Below are 17,929 nucleotides of genomic sequence, written 5' to 3'. Positions count from 1 at the left end.
TCATGTAAGAAACCTAATAGCAATCAGGCCTAGGGATAAAATTAATGAACGCTAATTAATGAAGACAGGAACTCTTAACAAGGAGCAACAAAGGAATATCAAATACAGCTATCTCAATTTGAAACGGAAAACCCAACGTCTCAAGTCACATTATTAGATTTTTGAAGTAATTTGTATGAATTACTTTTTTCGATACTACTGTCTGTCTACTGTACTGTCACGTTTTGTATAGGAATGCTTAAGTATCTTGATCTTGTAAATAGTTCAAATGCGCGTAACTTTAGAAAAGGAGTGGAGTAGACATAAACTTTACTTTTTGTAACACTACGAAAAACTAAAATATAGGTAACTAAGAAATAGTAACATGGAGTTACATAGGAATTTTATTGTAAAATAATAAAATGTGCAAAAATGCTTTGATACGCAAACATCCTGCTAACTTAGCATATCTTACTGGATAGTAGCTGATAGTTACAAAAAGACGAAATCCCAAACAGTACCCATATCATTTTTGCGTTGATTGGCGGACGCGGAAAAGGCGTTCTCGAATCATAACCCTCATCATTCCGATACCGTATTCGGCCTTTCAGAAACTTTTACTTGAAAGAAATATGCGTATTTCATACAAAAAGGCTTATTTATTGTGCGTTTAACGCAGGCGATTCCGTAGCTTAATCTTTCATATAATTAAATCGTTTTCTTCTTGTTTCAGATTTCATCCAAGAACATGGAACTTTAGTTTAAGTGAATAAGCTTTAAGTTATTCTAGTCATAACATACCAAAGAACACCAGTTTAAAACTATGTGCCTATAAGTTTAAAAATACTCAAAATCTAATTTACTGCTATATAGCAAATAGAGTGAAAAAATAAGATAAGTGTTATAAATAAACAAGTGAAAGTGTCTAAAGACTTAAGTGAAGTTTAGTGTTAGTGTGTACAGTGGCAGTGTTATTGTGAGTGAAGTGAAAAAGAAAGAAATCAAGATGCTGCCAGTACCGCAGGATCGCATGTCTGGTCGCAGGAGCAGTTCCATCGTCAGCCGAACATTGCTTGGACGGAGAGCGTCGGTCTACGTCACAGGGGCTCATCAGGACCCTGCCAAGGTAAAATAGACACAGTGTTACAAAGGATTCTAAGCCACAAACATTCAAATAAAACTCAATTACGAACGGTAAGCCCCATGGGACAAAAAGATAATGTTCTTTACCCAGCCCTAAATGCATGTTTTTTTCCTTCCACTCTAAATGCTTAAATTGACTTTATCTATTACATTGCTCAAATAACACAGCTAGATATTTTGAATAATTTAAGAGAAACACATTTACACATTTCAGCAAATTGGCTTCACAATAAGTAAGTTATTTCGAAGTGTTAGTAATATCTCTCATCACGCCAAGAGCCATGTACTGTAGGTACGTACTGATTCGTATGAGCAGTGAAAAAACAATAAACGTGAAGTAGTAGATAATAAAGACGGCCTCTTGTACTGCTTAAATTACATTCCAATACTCTAGACTTGATCCGAACACTCCTGAATTTAAGAATTTCGGCATATTAGTACGAAGAATTCCGCCTATTTTCACAGAGATTGAGGAAACATCGACATATTTGCGTTTTATTATTTGCCTTATTAATGGTTGCTAAGGTGTCCGGATAAAATAAAGATACAAGCTCATGTATTTTGCAGTAATTTGCATTGCAGAAATAGGACGTTCTCTATATTTATAAAAAAAAAACTGGCTATATCCAGTCTTTATAAACGTAAAAATCTAAAAATCTGTATAAATTATGTAAGAGACTAAATGGACATATTCAAACTTATTTATTTCATTTTTATAACAATACCGTTTATGTATAGAAGATGCGCCTACTAGATGTACTTAATCCATCAAACATGATAAACTTACGTCCCTAGTATTTAGTAGTAATTGATAAGCAATTAAATTGAACTCTCATAACCAAAATACTAGAGTATAAGTAAGAAGACGAGTTATAAATAGACTAATTTAGCAAATTACCTACTTCAAATTCAAGTCGATATTGCCATTCATAGCATCTTACCGATTCTGATTGTCTAGCTAGAGGTATAGAGAGATGATTTAGATGGAACAATGGTCCCACCCGCATATCTAATCGAGATCGAAGTTAGTTTGCGACTACCTGGGCCAGGCTAATACCCTAATACCCAATCAAAAAGGGCACGAGAAGTATTTATACAAGCAAATAGGTACTTTGATAACAGATAGAAGTTTAATTACTTACTTCCATGTATGTTCTACTTAAGTATGGCAAATAGTTTCAAAACAGAACTTAAGACAAATAAATTAGTACAAAAGTTAATACTCTACCTCGAGAGCAACGTATTAATATCATATTAACAACAGACTTCTATAGAATTAGTCAACCAGTTTCTAAGCACGAGTAATCTTCTAACTAAATAGGAATTTAGGATATAGAAACATAGAGGGTGTCCCGGAATGGGTGAATCAAACTGATAGGGGAGGTAGCTCTACTAATGTACTATCCCTAAAAAATATGGAAAAAAAATAAAGCACATAAGGACACAATTTTTTTTTAAAACGTGAAAATAAATCAGCTTTGCCTAAGTATCTGGCTATAATATTGCTGCGTTTGGAGTTTATTTGTACTTTTTTCTTATTAATATTAATTGTACATGATCGCTTCGTTTATCTGTAAACAAACTTTTAAAATAATGACTAGATTTCGAGTTTAGAGCACATTACCTATTTAAAAGAAATTCCGAACTCAATTTTTTTTTTCATATTTTTTAGGGATAGTACATTAGTAGAGCCACCTCCCCTATAAGTTTGATTCACCCATTCTGGGACACCCTGTATACGCTAGGTAGGCAGACAAATACGACAATAGTACAAAGGTGTCAATGTCGGACCGCCAATTCTAGGGTCTGTAGTTCGATCCCAATTCCCAACGACCATTGGATTATTGAAGTGAAATCACTCCTAACACGCGTATTAGCTAATCTGGAGAAAATAGCGGTATGTCAAGCTTATGGTAATGGGGTGAGATGGGTGTGACGTGTGATATTTCGAATATCTTAGACAAGATGCCATATCCTACAATTCTTTCAGTTCCAATTCATCTAAATGGCCTGTTTTCCTTTCCATGCAAACTGGTCAGCCGTCATTGAGTCATTTATCCCTCCATTCGTCCTCCACACACCGTTCAGCCATTACTCAGTATCTTTAATGTATCTGGGGGCACGGCAGTGCCCCCACCAAGTCGAGCAAAAAAGCGGCACGGCCGTACCATCCTTTTCTCGAAGCAATTCAGGCCATTTTCGACCGCCTGTAACTTCGTTGTGGATAAAACTAGAAGGCTGAATTTTCATTAGCTATGCAGGCATTGTAAAGACACGGTATATTTAAAATTTCATTCAATTTGAACCAGTAGTTTAAGAATTATAACGGGTCAAAGTTACTTAATTTTGTCACTCACTGACTGACTCACCGATCATCAAAATTCTAAGGCACTTCTAGCAGACCTAGAAGCTTCAAATTTGGAATATAAGTAGTGTTTGGTGTATGAATCAAGGAAAAACTAAAATATTTGGGGGCACGGTAGTGCAACCGCCAAGTCGAGTAAAATTTTTCAATTTCGGTCCAGTTTTCTAGATACATAACTGCTGTCTACAAAATACAAAAAGAAATGAGATTTGGGGGCACGGTAGTGCAACCGCCAAGTCGAGTAAAATTTTTCAATTTCGGTCCAGTTTTCTAGATACATAACTGCTGTCTACAAAATACAAAAAGAAATGAGATCCCATCAAAAACAATACTTGTCAAAAAAACCAAGTCTCGCAACTCAGTTGTTCTACGGTAAAAAGTTGTGAGATCCATGTAATTACCAAGTCCAGGCCAGGAAATCTTTAACGTTTTACATAAATATATTGACTTGGCCATCGCATGAAAACACGTGTAAATTGAATTATTTAGTGCGATGGCCAAGTCAATAATTTATGTAAAACGTTCAAGATTTCCTGAAGTTGAAATTAACTTTTGTTTTTAATCAGTCTGTGTATTATGTACCTATTAGGTTTTGTGAAATAAATAGTCAATAAAAATTAATCATTTTATTTTCAACTAGCTTTTGCCCGCGGCTTCGTCCGCGTGAAATTTAGTTTGTCACAGATCGTCATAATTATAGCCTAGGTATACTGGGTTATAAACAATAATACTGTAAAGTTTCATCAAAATCCGTTCAGTAGTTTTTGCGTGAAAGAGTAACAAACATCCAGACATCCAAACTTTCGCATTTTTAATATTAAGTAGGATATTAGTAGGATATGTATTTACTTAATTATTATTACTGACCTGATTGCTACCATGTATGTTTAGTGACCATGAAAGATTAAAACAATATAATGTATTTAATTAATTATAATATCTTAAGTTTTACAATAATAAGGTAGGTATATCCATCCAGTTACCCTAGGTCTTTATTATGGATTTAATTTACAAGTAGTTATTTACAAGCACTCTGCTCTAAATCCTTTGGCTTCAGGGAAGAACCTGGACCGCCACCAGTCCAGTGTTCCCTTGGCAGCTCTGTGTATGCGAGTTGCCTTCTTCTTGATGTTTAAAGTCACTCCACACCTTAACAAATAAACATTACAAACAATAATGACGAAATAAGATAAAAGCAATCAAAATGAATAAAGTAGTAGGTATTTATACACACTTTTCTCAATTTCTCAGTAGTTTTCGTGTCGCCGGTGGCATTAGCATTTCACGTTCGCGTGTCCGTTAGTTCCACCCACCGTTGACTATTGTTGGCTCTTTCTTGGGGCCCTTCAGTGGGCTTACTCAGATCGCCATATCTATAGAAAAACAACTTTATTGTATCTAGAAAATATAATCTAGCACTCATATTACTGAATTTTAGCTAGGCACGTGGAAGTTATGCTGGAAAGGTTGTATTTCTCCAAAAAAACCAGCTCAAAATTATTCGTTTAATTTCGAAATTCCTCCACTACATAGTATGTTTATTTTTACTTAACTTACCTTTCCATAAATTCTACAATCGGTTTAAACGGATAGGCGTGTTAGGATATAGAATTTTATCATGAGATGACATGTTGCTGGCAGGTTTTATTTTAAAAGTAAACAGCATTAGAATAAAGTTTGAAAATAATGACAGGTGTAGAAAAGCAAGAAAATGTGACATTGTATCATTGTATTATTGAAGTTCGATAGATTCAGTTGTAAATGTTTTAATATTTAATATGTAATAGATTTTGATAATATTTTAATAATAAAGTGTGTGTGAGTATTGAAGTGGCGTTATTATGATTGAATAACCTCCCAGGAGTTGTGTGGAGAGGCACACTCCTCGAACAGGTTATGGGCCCAGCGTACGAACCCAGAGGGCTGTAAGAATTATCTCTTGAATAAGAAGAATGAAAGTGAAAGATCTATCCTGATTTTGTTTTTGGAAAATTTTAAAACAACAATATGTCGGAAGAAAATTTTAAATTATCAACGTTATCAAAAGGAGAAGACTATACAAACTGGAAGAAGAAATTGATATTGTTATTGACAGCGAAAGATATAGATTGTGTTTTGGAAGATAATGCTGAGAGCAAAAAGGATTTTAATAGAAAAGATGCAAAAGCAAGATACATTATAATAAGCTCATTATGTGATAAATTTGTTGTATATGCATTGAATTGCAATACAACAAAAGAAATTTTACAAAAATTTGATACATTATTTCTAGGACATAAAGATACACAGATTTGTCAACTTTTGGAACAATTTTACAAATTCAAATTTTCAAATTCGGATTTGATGATTGACATAGCAGAAATTGAAAATCAAGCAATAAAATTAAGAAATTTGGGTTACAGCATAGACGAAAAACAAATCATGATTAAAATTTTATCAAGCTTACCAGAAGAATTTGCCTTTTTTAGAACTGCGTGGGAGTCAACCCAAACTTCGGAAAAATCACTAATAAATCTACTATCAAGAATAAATCTAGAACTTACTATGCGAAAAGAAAATAAAAATAAAAATTTGGAAAAACCCGAAATGACGCCGTCTACGTCAGCAATAGAAACAAATGACAACGCATTTTTAGTCAAGAGTTGTTTTCAATGTGGCAAGAAAGGACACATTGCCAAGTATTGTCGGCAGAATATGAATGCAAATCGTGGATGGAAAAATAATAACCTGCAATGCTTCAGATGTCTGAAGTTCGGACACAAACATACGGAGTGCAGTCAACAAACGAACTGTATGTACTGCAAGCATAATTCTCATTTCACGAAATTCTGTCTACAGCAACATCAGCATGTGAGTAATTTTATTCCTTTAAAAACAACTGTGGACTTCATCCTGGATTCAGGAACCAGTAGTCATATTGTTACGTCTGAAAATTATCTGAATGACAAAGAAGACATAAATTATAGAATTATGACTGCTGATGGAAACATACATCCAGTTAACACCATGGGAAATATTTATACAGACAATATTAATTTTAAGAATGTTTTGTGTGCACCCCAACTTAAAAAGAATTTATTATCTGTGTCTAAATTAGCTGATGATAATTATATTGTTAAATTTTACAGAAATAAATGCCAAATCATGGATCAGAACTCTGAGTGTAAGCAGACAGGAGTTCGCAGAGAGGATGGCCTTTATTATGTGAAACTGCCAATGGACATGTCAAAGTCAGTCGTGCATTCGAGGTCAGACAAAACATTCCTTATTAAAGGCTTCTGGCATCGTGCCTTAGGTCATGTACCTATAAACAAGACTAAAGACCTTGTTTTAGGTATAGATAGAAACTTAGTAGATGATGTAGACATCTGCGAAGTCTGCATACAATCCAAGCTTTGTAGAAAACCTTTTAAAACTGTTAGATATAGAGCTACTAAACCTTTAGAAATTATTCACAGTGATATTTGTGGTCCTATTGGAAAAGAAACATGGGATGGCTACAAATATTTTATTACATTTTTAGATGATTATACACATTTTGTTAAAGTATTTCTTCTTAAAAACAAGAGCGAAGCTTTTTCTAAAATTTTAAACTTTATCAATTTGGCGGAAAATCATTTTAACACAACAGTTAAAACATTCAGATGTGATAATGGTGGAGAATACACCAGTAACCAATTTAAAACTTATTGTATTTCCAAAGGTATTAATATTGATTATACAATTCCGCATACTCCTCAACTGAATGGTAAAGCTGAACGGTTAAATAGGTCCTTAATGGAACGAACAAGAGCTTTACTCTTTGATATGCAGCTACCACATGAACTATGGGGTGAAGCGGTTTTAACTTCTGCTTATTTATTAAACAGATGTTCAAACACAGTAAACATTAAAACACCGGCGGAGATGTGGTTTAATAGAATACCAAATTTAAAACACTTAAATATTTTCGGATCATTAACATACTTTAAAAATAATTTTCAGTTAAATAAACTTGACTCAAGAAGCAGTAAAGGGCTTTTAGTAGGTTATACTAATAACGGATATAAAATATGGGATCCTTTACATTTTAAAATCTATTATTCAAGAGATGTAACGTTTAATAATAGTAAGAGTGATGTTAGTGAGTTTTTAAAAACGTATTATAGGGAAGTGAGACTAAGTGATTTAAATAATTTATTTAAAGAAATTAGTGTTGATATTAGTGATGAAGTTATTAATGGTGATATTAATAGTGATATTAATGGTGATACTTGTGATGAAGTTATAAGCGGTGGTGTTGGTAATGAAGATATTAGAAATGGTGTTGAAGATAATGGTGTTTATGAAGAAAGAGTTACTGATGTTTTTGAAGATAGAGTTGAAGATGTTGAAGTTGATGGTGGAAATACTGAGAATATTGAAGATTGTATTGAAGAAAATATAAATTTGAGAGGGGAGGTTAGAGAAGATTCAGCTGTTGAAGACAGTGATGGTTTAAGGATTTTACCAAATAGAGAGAGAAGATTACCTTCTAGGCTAATGGATTATGATTTAGAGAGTTCGTTTTTAACTTTTACGGAAGTTTTGAGTAGTGTTGATAAAGATTTATGGAAGAAAGCAATTGATGAAGAAAAAGAATCTTTAGAGAAGAATAAAACATGGGAAATTGTAGAAAGGCAGGAAGCAGGAAATAGAAAAATAATATCAAGTAAATGGATTTTTACAATAAAGCCTGGTGGAAGATATAAGGCTAGATTAGTGGCAAGAGGTTTTTTACAAAAGTATAACATTGACTATAAAGAAACATATAGTCCAGTGGTAAACACAACAAGTGTTAGATTGTTGTTGGCTATTGCAGCTCAACAAGGGTTTAAAATAAAGCAGTTCGACGTGAAAACAGCATTTTTATATGGGGAATTAAATGAAGATATTTTTATGGAGATACCCTTAGGATACAACATAAAGGACAAAGAAAATAAGGTGTGTAAATTAAAGAAAAGTTTGTACGGGTTGAAGCAAGCGCCACTTATGTGGAATAAGAGATTGACGGAATTTTTGAAGAAATTGGGATTGATACAAATGAAATTAGATCCATGTGTGTTTCATAATAAAAATAAAAATATATACTTAGCAATTTACGTAGATGATGGTATTTTAATTGGTAAGGATGAGATATGTTTAAATAAAATAATAAATCAATTAGAAACGGAATTTGAAATGCGGAAATTTGATAAAACTGAAAAGTTTATAGGTTTTGATGTGTTAATTGAAGAAAATTTTATAAAAATTTTTCAGGAAAGTTATATAAATCAACTTTTAGATAAATTTAAATACAAAAGCTTAAAAGATAGTAGTCATCCAGATATTTTGATAGATACACATCAAGAGGGGAAAGGTGGTGATGATGATGTGCATCGTTATAGGCAATTAATCGGCTCGTTGTTGTATTTAGTGAACAAAACAAGATTAGATTTGTCGTTTCATGTTGGTTATTGTAGTAGACATCAGGAACATCCTAATTTGAATGATTTTGCAAATATTAAAAACATTTTTAGATATATTAAAAATACAGTTAGCAGTGGTATAAAATATGTTCGTGGTAGCGATCTAAGTTTAAAAGCATATTGTGATGCAGACTTTGCAGGTGATCCTGATACTAGGAAAAGCACGACTGGTTTTGTAGTGTTTTATGGTGGTGGTCCAATTCACTGGTGTTCTCGCAAACAGTCAGTAACTGCTTTGTCTAGTACTGAGGCTGAATATATATCTGCAGCCGAGTGTATAAAAGATCTGCTTTACATTCAGAGTTTGATTCATGAGTTGACAGGGGAGTTACCAAAAACACAATTGTTTGTTGATAATCAATCAGCAATAGTTTTGATTAAAAACGGAATCTTAAATAGGAGGAGCAAGCACATTGATGTGAAATACCATTTTATTAAGGAGAAATTAGATAAAAATTTATTAGAAATTTATTATTGTCCTACTAAAGACAATTTGGCTGATATTTTAACTAAACCACTGGATAGAACAAAGTTTTTGAGACTTAGACAATGTATAGTGAGTGATACATAGTGGACATTTGTGATGTGACGAATTATGTAGGTTTATTAGAATATAAGGTTTTTGGGAGTTAACTTGAAATTTTAATTTTAAGTTAGTTATGTAAGGTATTTAGGTTAATTAATTCAAAAGTATATTTGTTGTATGGTTGTATTGGGTAAGTTAGTTAAGTTGGGTTTTAAGGAGTAGATAGGTAGTTGTTATGATTATATAAAGATAAAATTCAGAGGGGATGTTAGGATATAGAATTTTATCATGAGATGACATGTTGCTGGCAGGTTTTATTTTAAAAGTAAACAGCATTAGAATAAAGTTTGAAAATAATGACAGGTGTAGAAACGCAAGAAAATGTGACATTGTATCATTGTATTATTGAAGTTCGATAGATTCAGTTGTAAATGTTTTAATATTTAATATGTAATAGATTTTGATAATATTTTAATAATAAAGTGTGTGTGAGTATTGAAGTGGCGTTATTATGATTGAATAACCTCCCAGGAGTTGTGTGGAGAGGCACACTCCTCGAACAAGGCGCAGGTTCTCATTTTCCTATCGTGGTTAAAATCCAATTTTTTGTGGAAAATTATTCATCAATAATCCTTCAACAAAACATGTTTTGTTATCTGTTGTCATAACAACAGCTGCGTCAAAGTCGCAATGACAAGAAATAAACAATACAAATTTAAAATCATCATGTTAATTCAGCTTTAAGCACTGTTCTAGGACACTTAAATTTTGCAGTGTTATTTTTGACATTTTTGTTATTTCCTACTCTATCTTTTCTATATAGTTAGAAAGGAGCGGCATTCGTTCTTTCATTCATCCATTCATAGAGTGTGAAGTTGGATACGTTAACATGTTCACCAACATAACATCACAAAACCATCGAATTATCGCTGGCGAGTAAAGTATACGGTAATTGAACTCATGGTATGATTTTAATGCAAACTTCATCGATCCACGTTTAAACTCTATCGACTGTAGTATACGAATACAAGTTTTCGATGGCAACTCATGGTAGAGGCACGATCTTGATAAACAACAATAGTTACCTAATACTAACGAAATCGTATTAATGAAAGGTCCGGTGCCTTAAGGAACATTTAACAACCGAGGAATCAGAAAATTATCAAAGAAATTACAACAATTAGCTGGTGTTTTACCCCACACGTGGCCCTGTGGCAAAGAGGTGGACCAATTCGGTCACCACGGTCTATGTTGCCAGCAAAGTGCTGGTCGTCTCGCCCGACACGCTGCTCTTAACGACGCCATCAGTGCCTCTACCATGAGTTGCCATCGAAAACTTGTATTCGTATACTACAGTCGATAGAGTTTAAACGTGGATCGATGAAGTTTGCATTAAAATCATACCATGAGTTCAATTACCGTATACTTTACTCGCCAGCGATAATTCGATGGTTTTGTGATGTCATGTTGGTGAACATGTTAACGTATCCAACTTCACACTCTATGAATGGATGAATGAAAGAACGAATGCCGCTCCTTTCTAACTATATAGAAAAGATAGAGTAGGAAATAACAAAAATGTCAAAAATAACACTGCTAAATTTAAGTGTCCTAGAACAGTGCTTAAAGCTGAATTAACATGATGATTTTAAATTTGTATTGTTTATTTCTTGTCATTGCGACTTTGACGCAGCTGTTGCCATGACAACAGATAACAAAACATGTTTTGTTGAAGGATTATTGATGAATAATTTTCCACAAAAAATTGGATTTTAACCACGATAGGAAAATGAGAACCTGCGCCTATCCGTTTAAACCGATTGTAGAATTTATGGAAAGGTAAGTTAAGTAAAAATAAACATACTATGTAGTGGAGGAATTTCGAAATTAAACGAATAATTTTGAGCTGGTTTTTTTGGAGAAATACAATCTTTCCAGCATAACTTCCACGTGCCTAGCTAAAATTCAGTAATATGAGTGCTAGATTTATATTTTCTAGATACAATAAAGTTGTTTTTCTATAGATATGGCGATCTGAGTATGCCCACTGAAGGGCCCCAAGAAAGAGCCAACAATAGTCAACGGTGGGTGGAACTAACGGACACGCGAACGTGAAATGCTGATGCCACCGGCGACACGAAAACTACTGAGAAATTGAGAAAAGTGTGTATAAATACCTACTACTTTATTCATTTTGATTGCTTTTATCTTATTTCGTCATTATTATTTGTAATGTTTATTTGTTAAGGTGTGGAGTGACTTTAAACAGCAAGAAGAAGGCAACTCGCATACACAGAGCTGCCAAGGGAACACTGGACTGGTGGCGGTCCAGGTTCTTCCCTGAAGCCAAAGGATTTAGAGCAGAGTGCTTGTAAATAACTACTTGTAAATTAAATCCATAATAAAGACCTAGGGTAACTGGATGGATTTACCTACCTTATTATTGTAAAACTTAAGATATTATAATTAATTAAATACATTATATTGTTTTAATCTTTCATGGTCACTAAACATACATGGTAGCAATCTCGTCAGTAATAATAATTAACCTAAATACATATCCTACTAATATCCTACTTAATATTAAAAATGCGAAAGTTTGGATGTCTGGATGTTTGTTACTCTTTCACGCAAAAACTACTGAACGGATTTTGATGGATACTGAAGGATGTGTTTGTAAAGAACCAATAGAATCGCTTCATTTACCTCGCCTCGGTCAGCAAATCTCTGGTAGAAAAGGCTCAGGCTGTACAACACTAATGAGCATTTTCAAATCTCTGCTACACATCCTCGTAGGTACGATACATTTTCCTCGCACAGCTTTGGTGGAAACCCGCACACATTTTCACAGCACAGCTAGACATCTTCGCACGACACAATTCCCTCGCATATCTCTGGGAAACGCAGCATCCTCTCCCTCCCCCAAGGATCTCCACAATGTGCCCGCATCCAGGTTCTTCCCGCGACCTTCACCAGATCGTCGGTCCACCTAGTGGGAGGTCTGCCCACATGCTGATAACATGTTCCATCGTAATAAACTTCTTTCCGACATAATTTAATAAAGAAAATACCTAAAATGACCTAAAACCACAATTTTATTTTGCTTTTCACACGTCAATAAGCCAGTGAGTTACGTTACTGTGACAGCTAAGGTATTTTTCGATGACATCTTTGAAAATTGCAACTCATGGTAAGTTATTTGTATGAAACTTAATAAAAACTTTAGTCGCTATCGTATTCATTTAGATAGGTTTTTTACCTAACGATTTGAGATGAACTCATGGTAGTGTTTTTAGTTTTGCTGTGGTTCAGCTACTAACCGCTAGAGGCGCTGTACAATTTGCCATACATTTTTTTACGTCCTCGATAGCGAGGTGCTCGGTAGGTAAACTCATGGTAGAGGCACAGGAGAGCCCTTGCCAGCATCAACGTTCCTTCCACGTTAGAACCACGTGGATTGGTCCGTGATGATGGCAAGAGACCTGATGGTCTCACTCTGGTTCCCTGGGAACGAGGATGGGCTTTAGTTTGGGACGCTACATGTGTCGATACTTTAGCCCCTTCCCACCTCAGGGAATCAGTTGCTAAAGCTGGGGCTGCAGCGGAGTCGGCTGAGTTAGCCAAACGGCGCAAATATGAGTCACTTTCTAATGACTACATATTTGCGCCTTTTGGTGTCGAGACCTTCGGACCTTGGGGACCGAATGCTAAATTACTGTTTCGGACCATTTCCCCTAAATTAATTAAAATTTCGGAAAATCTAAATGCTGGCTCTTTCCTTGCACAAAGGCTTAGTATTGCCATTCAGCGAGGAACTGCAGCCAGCATTCTCGCCTCTTTGCCTCACGGACACACTTTTATTTTTGAGTAAAATAAGTTTATATTTTTATTTTGTTTAGAGTTAAGTTTGCCTTAGTTTTAAAAAAAAATTCTGTTTATTGTAAATAAAGTTGAGAAACTGTAAAAAGAAAAAAAAATTAGCTAGTTATCAAATGCAAAATTCATAATAAGCACTTAATTAACTATTAACTACGACTGTTATAGTGTAAATTTTATAAGCTATTTGTGTTCGATAAAGATGGACTTTTATGAAATCAAACGTTCAAGTAGGTACCTAAACATCTGCGTAAATGTTTTCGTACATTTAACAAGAGAGACGTAACTGATTAAAGCCTCAAAATTGTAAAACGAATTCCGTTAAACCGGATTTATCATTTGTCACTGCAAACACGGATACCTTTTTTCGGTCGGCCTTATTGGATTACAAAAACAACGTCCTCATTTTGTACCTTCATTTATGGGATAAGTTGTACATACAACGGCACATCAGACTAAAAAAAAAACCGACTCCAAAAAACCTACACTAAAAAGTAGAAAAATAATTACTAATTTCCTACTTATTTATTAGGACGAATTAATATTTATGTAGGTATACCATGATTGATACTTCTGGAGTCGGTGCCAAGATTATGAAACATGTAAAGTTTACCTGCACCGACTCCAAAAGTATCAATCATGGTATACCTACATAAATATTAATTCGTCCTAATAAATAAGTAGGAAATTAGTAATTATTTTTCTACTTTTTAGTGTAGGTTTTTTGGAGTCGGTTTTATTTTTTTTAATAAAATTTTACTTATTTCTTGCTTTTTAGTTAACTAATTATTACCTTGATGTTACCACTGAAGGTAGGCAGTACATTGACACCATATTCTTCATGTCTAGTGTAAATAATATTCCTTACAAAATACAGGTTACCATATAGGAAACCTAAAAAGACATTAAACCGTCAGCCCACCTTAAAAACATGAAAGAATACAACTGTTGGTCTAATTTTGTACTTATAATATTTAAAGAATTATCCTCCAACTCCAAAGCATTAAGGAGTTGTACCTACCATGACCAGTTCATCATGATGAGATGATGAATATCTGATGTAAACACTTGAATAACTTTAGAAACTATACTTATCTATAAAATTAAAAGAATTATCCTCCAACTCCTAAGCATTAAGGAGTTTTACCTTCTATCATCAGCTCATCAATATGAGATGATGATTTCCAGGAGCAAATACTTGAATAACTTAAGAAAAAGTTTGAAAAACGATATACGTGCCTATAAAATTTGAGGGTTGCCCTTGATTTCCCTAGGATCCCATCATCAGATCCTGACTTGGTGACAATGGGACCACCTCAGAAGTGTACCCTATCGAACAAAAAAAGAATTTTGAAAATCGGTCCACAATTGACGGAGTAATCGGTGAACATACATAGAAAAAAAAAAATACATACAGTCGAACATATAACCTCCTCCTTTTTTGAAGTCGGTTAAAAAATTGTTGGAAAATAGCTACTATTGTAACTACATAAGATTCTTTGTTTTGCTGGAGGTGCTGTCGTCTGTAGAATCGAATTATTTATTCCATGGGCGGCTTAGAGTTTCGGTTTGATCGTGCCAACGGAATCGGCAACAGCTGAAGATAATTTGCATTATAAATCGTAGGTAACTACAATAGGTGTAGTTACAGTAGAGTTTATTTTCATTCCAATTTATGTAAACTAATAAATATGATCCGAGATGGTTTCCAAAGCTTTAAATGATCCTGAGATCATTTAAAGGTGTTACTACTGAAGTAGCTGTATCAATTTTTGAGTGCTCATCTCTGGAGCACATTCAAATCAATTAAGAAAACTAAAATTATCTGGGGGCACGGCAGTGCCCCCACCAAGTCGAGCAAAAAAGCGGCACGGCCGTACCATCCTTTTCTCGAAGCAATTCAGGCCATTTTCGACCGCCTGTAACTTCGTTGTGGATAAAACTAGAAGGCTGAATTTTCATTAGCTATGCAGGCATTGTAAAGACACGGTATATTTAAAATTTCATTCAATTTGAACCAGTAGTTTAAGAATTATAACGGGTCAAAGTTACTTAATTTTGTCACTCACTGACTGACTCACCGATCATCAAAATTCTAAGGCACTTCTAGCAGACCTAGAAGCTTCAAATTTGGAATATAAGTAGTGTTTGGTGTATGAATCAAGGAAAAACTAAAATATTTGGGGGCACGGTAGTGCAACCGCCAAGTCGAGTAAAATTTTTCAATTTCGGTCCAGTTTTCTAGATACATAACTGCTGTCTACAAAATACAAAAAGAAATGAGATTTGGGGGCACGGTAGTGCAACCGCCAAGTCGAGTAAAATTTTTCAATTTCGGTCCAGTTTTCTAGATACATAACTGCTGTCTACAAAATACAAAAAGAAATGAGATCCCATCAAAAACAATACTTGTCAAAAAAACCAAGTCTCGCAACTCAGTTGTTCTACGGTAAAAAGTTGTGAGATCCATGTAATACCAAGTCCAGGCCAGGAAATCTTTAACGTTTTACATAAATATATTGACTTGGCCATCGCATGAAAACACGTGTAAATTGAATTATTTAGTGCGATGGCCAAGTCAATAATTTATGTAAAACGTTAAAGATTTCCTGGCCTGGACTTGGTATTACATGGATCTCACAACTTTTTACCGTAGAACAACTGAGTTGCGAGACTTGGTTTTTTTGACAAGTATTGTTTTTGATGGGATGAATTTGTTAGGTACATACTTACGTATTAAATAGTACTGTCCAAGACAGTAGTCATGATAGTGGAGACAGTAACTTTCTATTGTACCTAGATTGTCAAGTCGATTAAATAGACTATAAACCAAAATGAAGGAGAGGTCATGTTAGCCAAAAACCTTAGACAAAGTATCTAAAATCGTTTTACGAAGCAAAGTAACACAAAAAGCGCCTGAACAAAGCGATTTCGGAATTAAAACTGTCACTTTATCTATGCCCTGGAGTCTACTACCCCACCGTTACACTGTCGCAGGAGTTCCCAAATTGTTCTGTTCGCGAGCGCGAGTCAATTAGCATTGCCCGCTTATCAATTAGATTACAAACGCGTCTTAATGGAGGTACGTAATGAGCCGCATCATTACGCATCAGAGCCATTTATTATTGAGGTTTTGCTTTGTTGAGGTAATTCCTTGTTGTTTGAAATGACTACCGATTGCTAGCGACTTTACCTGTAGATGCTATTTTAAATAAAATAAATTGAGGCAGCTCCAATTTGTGAAGAGTTGTTGTGAGTTATTCTGGTTTAAATTAATCCCGCCAAAAACATTTTCATGCAAAATGGCTCGCACTTTGAAAAAGTTATGAGATCTCATGCAGAGCCAAGCTTCTAACTCTACACGCCCTAACTCTACGCCTTAGTTAAAATAAATAGCTTAACCGTTTTTTTACTACTAGTTTTCAGAATCCTACAAAAATATGGAAAACAAATATGTACATTCATTTTACTGTTATTGTTCACGTGTAAATAATATCATACCTACATCTTTTCCCTGCCTTTTCATTAAAAACAAGAGAGTTCTATTGCTTCCTTTACCATGGGAAAACATGGCGTGAGGGATGGTTCAAGTTACCATGAAACGTTCACTTTTAATGATGTGTAAGGATTCCACAAATATTTTATGCCAGTTAACATTTTCAAATCCAGTACAAGTAACCAAGTTTTTTAATTTTACAATAATAAGTATAGTTTACCAAAAACACGAACGAGTTATAAAGCACCCGCAAATAATAGAAAGTAACATATTAAATACAAAACTAAAGCTTTATACATTACTCGTACATACGGGATTGGAGTTTCTAAATAGTTTTTCTTTTCCATTCGCCAGCGTTTTCGTCCACGAGCTCTTTCATTCGTCCGGTGAACAATGTCGTATTTTGGCCCTGCTAAATTAAAAACCGCCATATGTTGTGTTTTGTACTACTGAAAATATATTTTTAACACCAAAATAAATGACGACATAAAAATGTCTATGAGTACGAATACCTATTCAACATAGATTCAAGAATTGAATAAATTGAGCAAAGAATCGACATAATCAAGTAGATAGGTAGGTATGGTCTATGTCTGTAACTTGAAATAACATTGAGCAATTAATTTTCTAACATATCTTATGATAATAATTTTTCTACGCAACTACGTACCTATGTAGGCCTACCTATTATGGTTTTCAAAGTAGCCTTTGAAAATCTTTTAGGTATTGAACTCACGTCATGTACTTAATATTACATAGATAGTTTAAAGATAAACATAATACAGATCCTCAGATATTTCGATTTAAGGGTACACGGATATTTGGAAGCTACGTGTGAAAGCTCTAACATCAGTGCACCGGTGATGCGACGCAAAAGCAATATAGGAGACATGTTCCGATGGAATTGATCCCATCAAAAACAATACTTGTCAAAAAAACCAAGTCTCGCAACTCAGTTGTTCTACGGTAAAAAGTTGTGAGATCCATGTAATACCAAGTCCAGGCCAGGAAATCTTTAACGTTTTACATAAATTATTGACTTGGCCATCGCACTAAAT

General features: G+C 34.3%; 2 long non-coding RNA genes across 2 annotated transcripts; one reads left to right on the top strand and one right to left on the bottom strand.

Annotated features, from left to right (window-relative positions):
• Positions 1 to 4,405: 4,405 nt before the first annotated feature.
• On the bottom strand, positions 4,406 to 5,083 carry LOC135088560 (uncharacterized). The gene is made up of 3 exons (XR_010261058.1): positions 5,045 to 5,083; positions 4,722 to 4,860; positions 4,406 to 4,636 (listed from the first exon to the last, which is right to left on the bottom strand). It is a non-coding gene; the product is annotated as an uncharacterized LOC135088560 (long non-coding RNA).
• Positions 5,084 to 10,807: 5,724 nt separating this feature from the next.
• On the top strand, positions 10,808 to 12,129 carry LOC135075452 (uncharacterized). The gene is made up of 3 exons (XR_010258025.1): positions 10,808 to 11,338; positions 11,524 to 11,662; positions 11,748 to 12,129. It is a non-coding gene; the product is annotated as an uncharacterized LOC135075452 (long non-coding RNA).
• Positions 12,130 to 17,929: the final 5,800 nt, after the last annotated feature.

The sequence above is a fragment of the Ostrinia nubilalis genome, chromosome 1 (genome assembly GCF_963855985.1).
Source record: "Ostrinia nubilalis chromosome 1, ilOstNubi1.1, whole genome shotgun sequence".
Lineage (NCBI taxonomy): Eukaryota > Metazoa > Arthropoda > Insecta > Lepidoptera > Crambidae > Ostrinia > Ostrinia nubilalis.
Note: the sequence above shows the minus strand (reverse complement) of the source record. Positions and strands in the feature narration are given on the sequence as shown.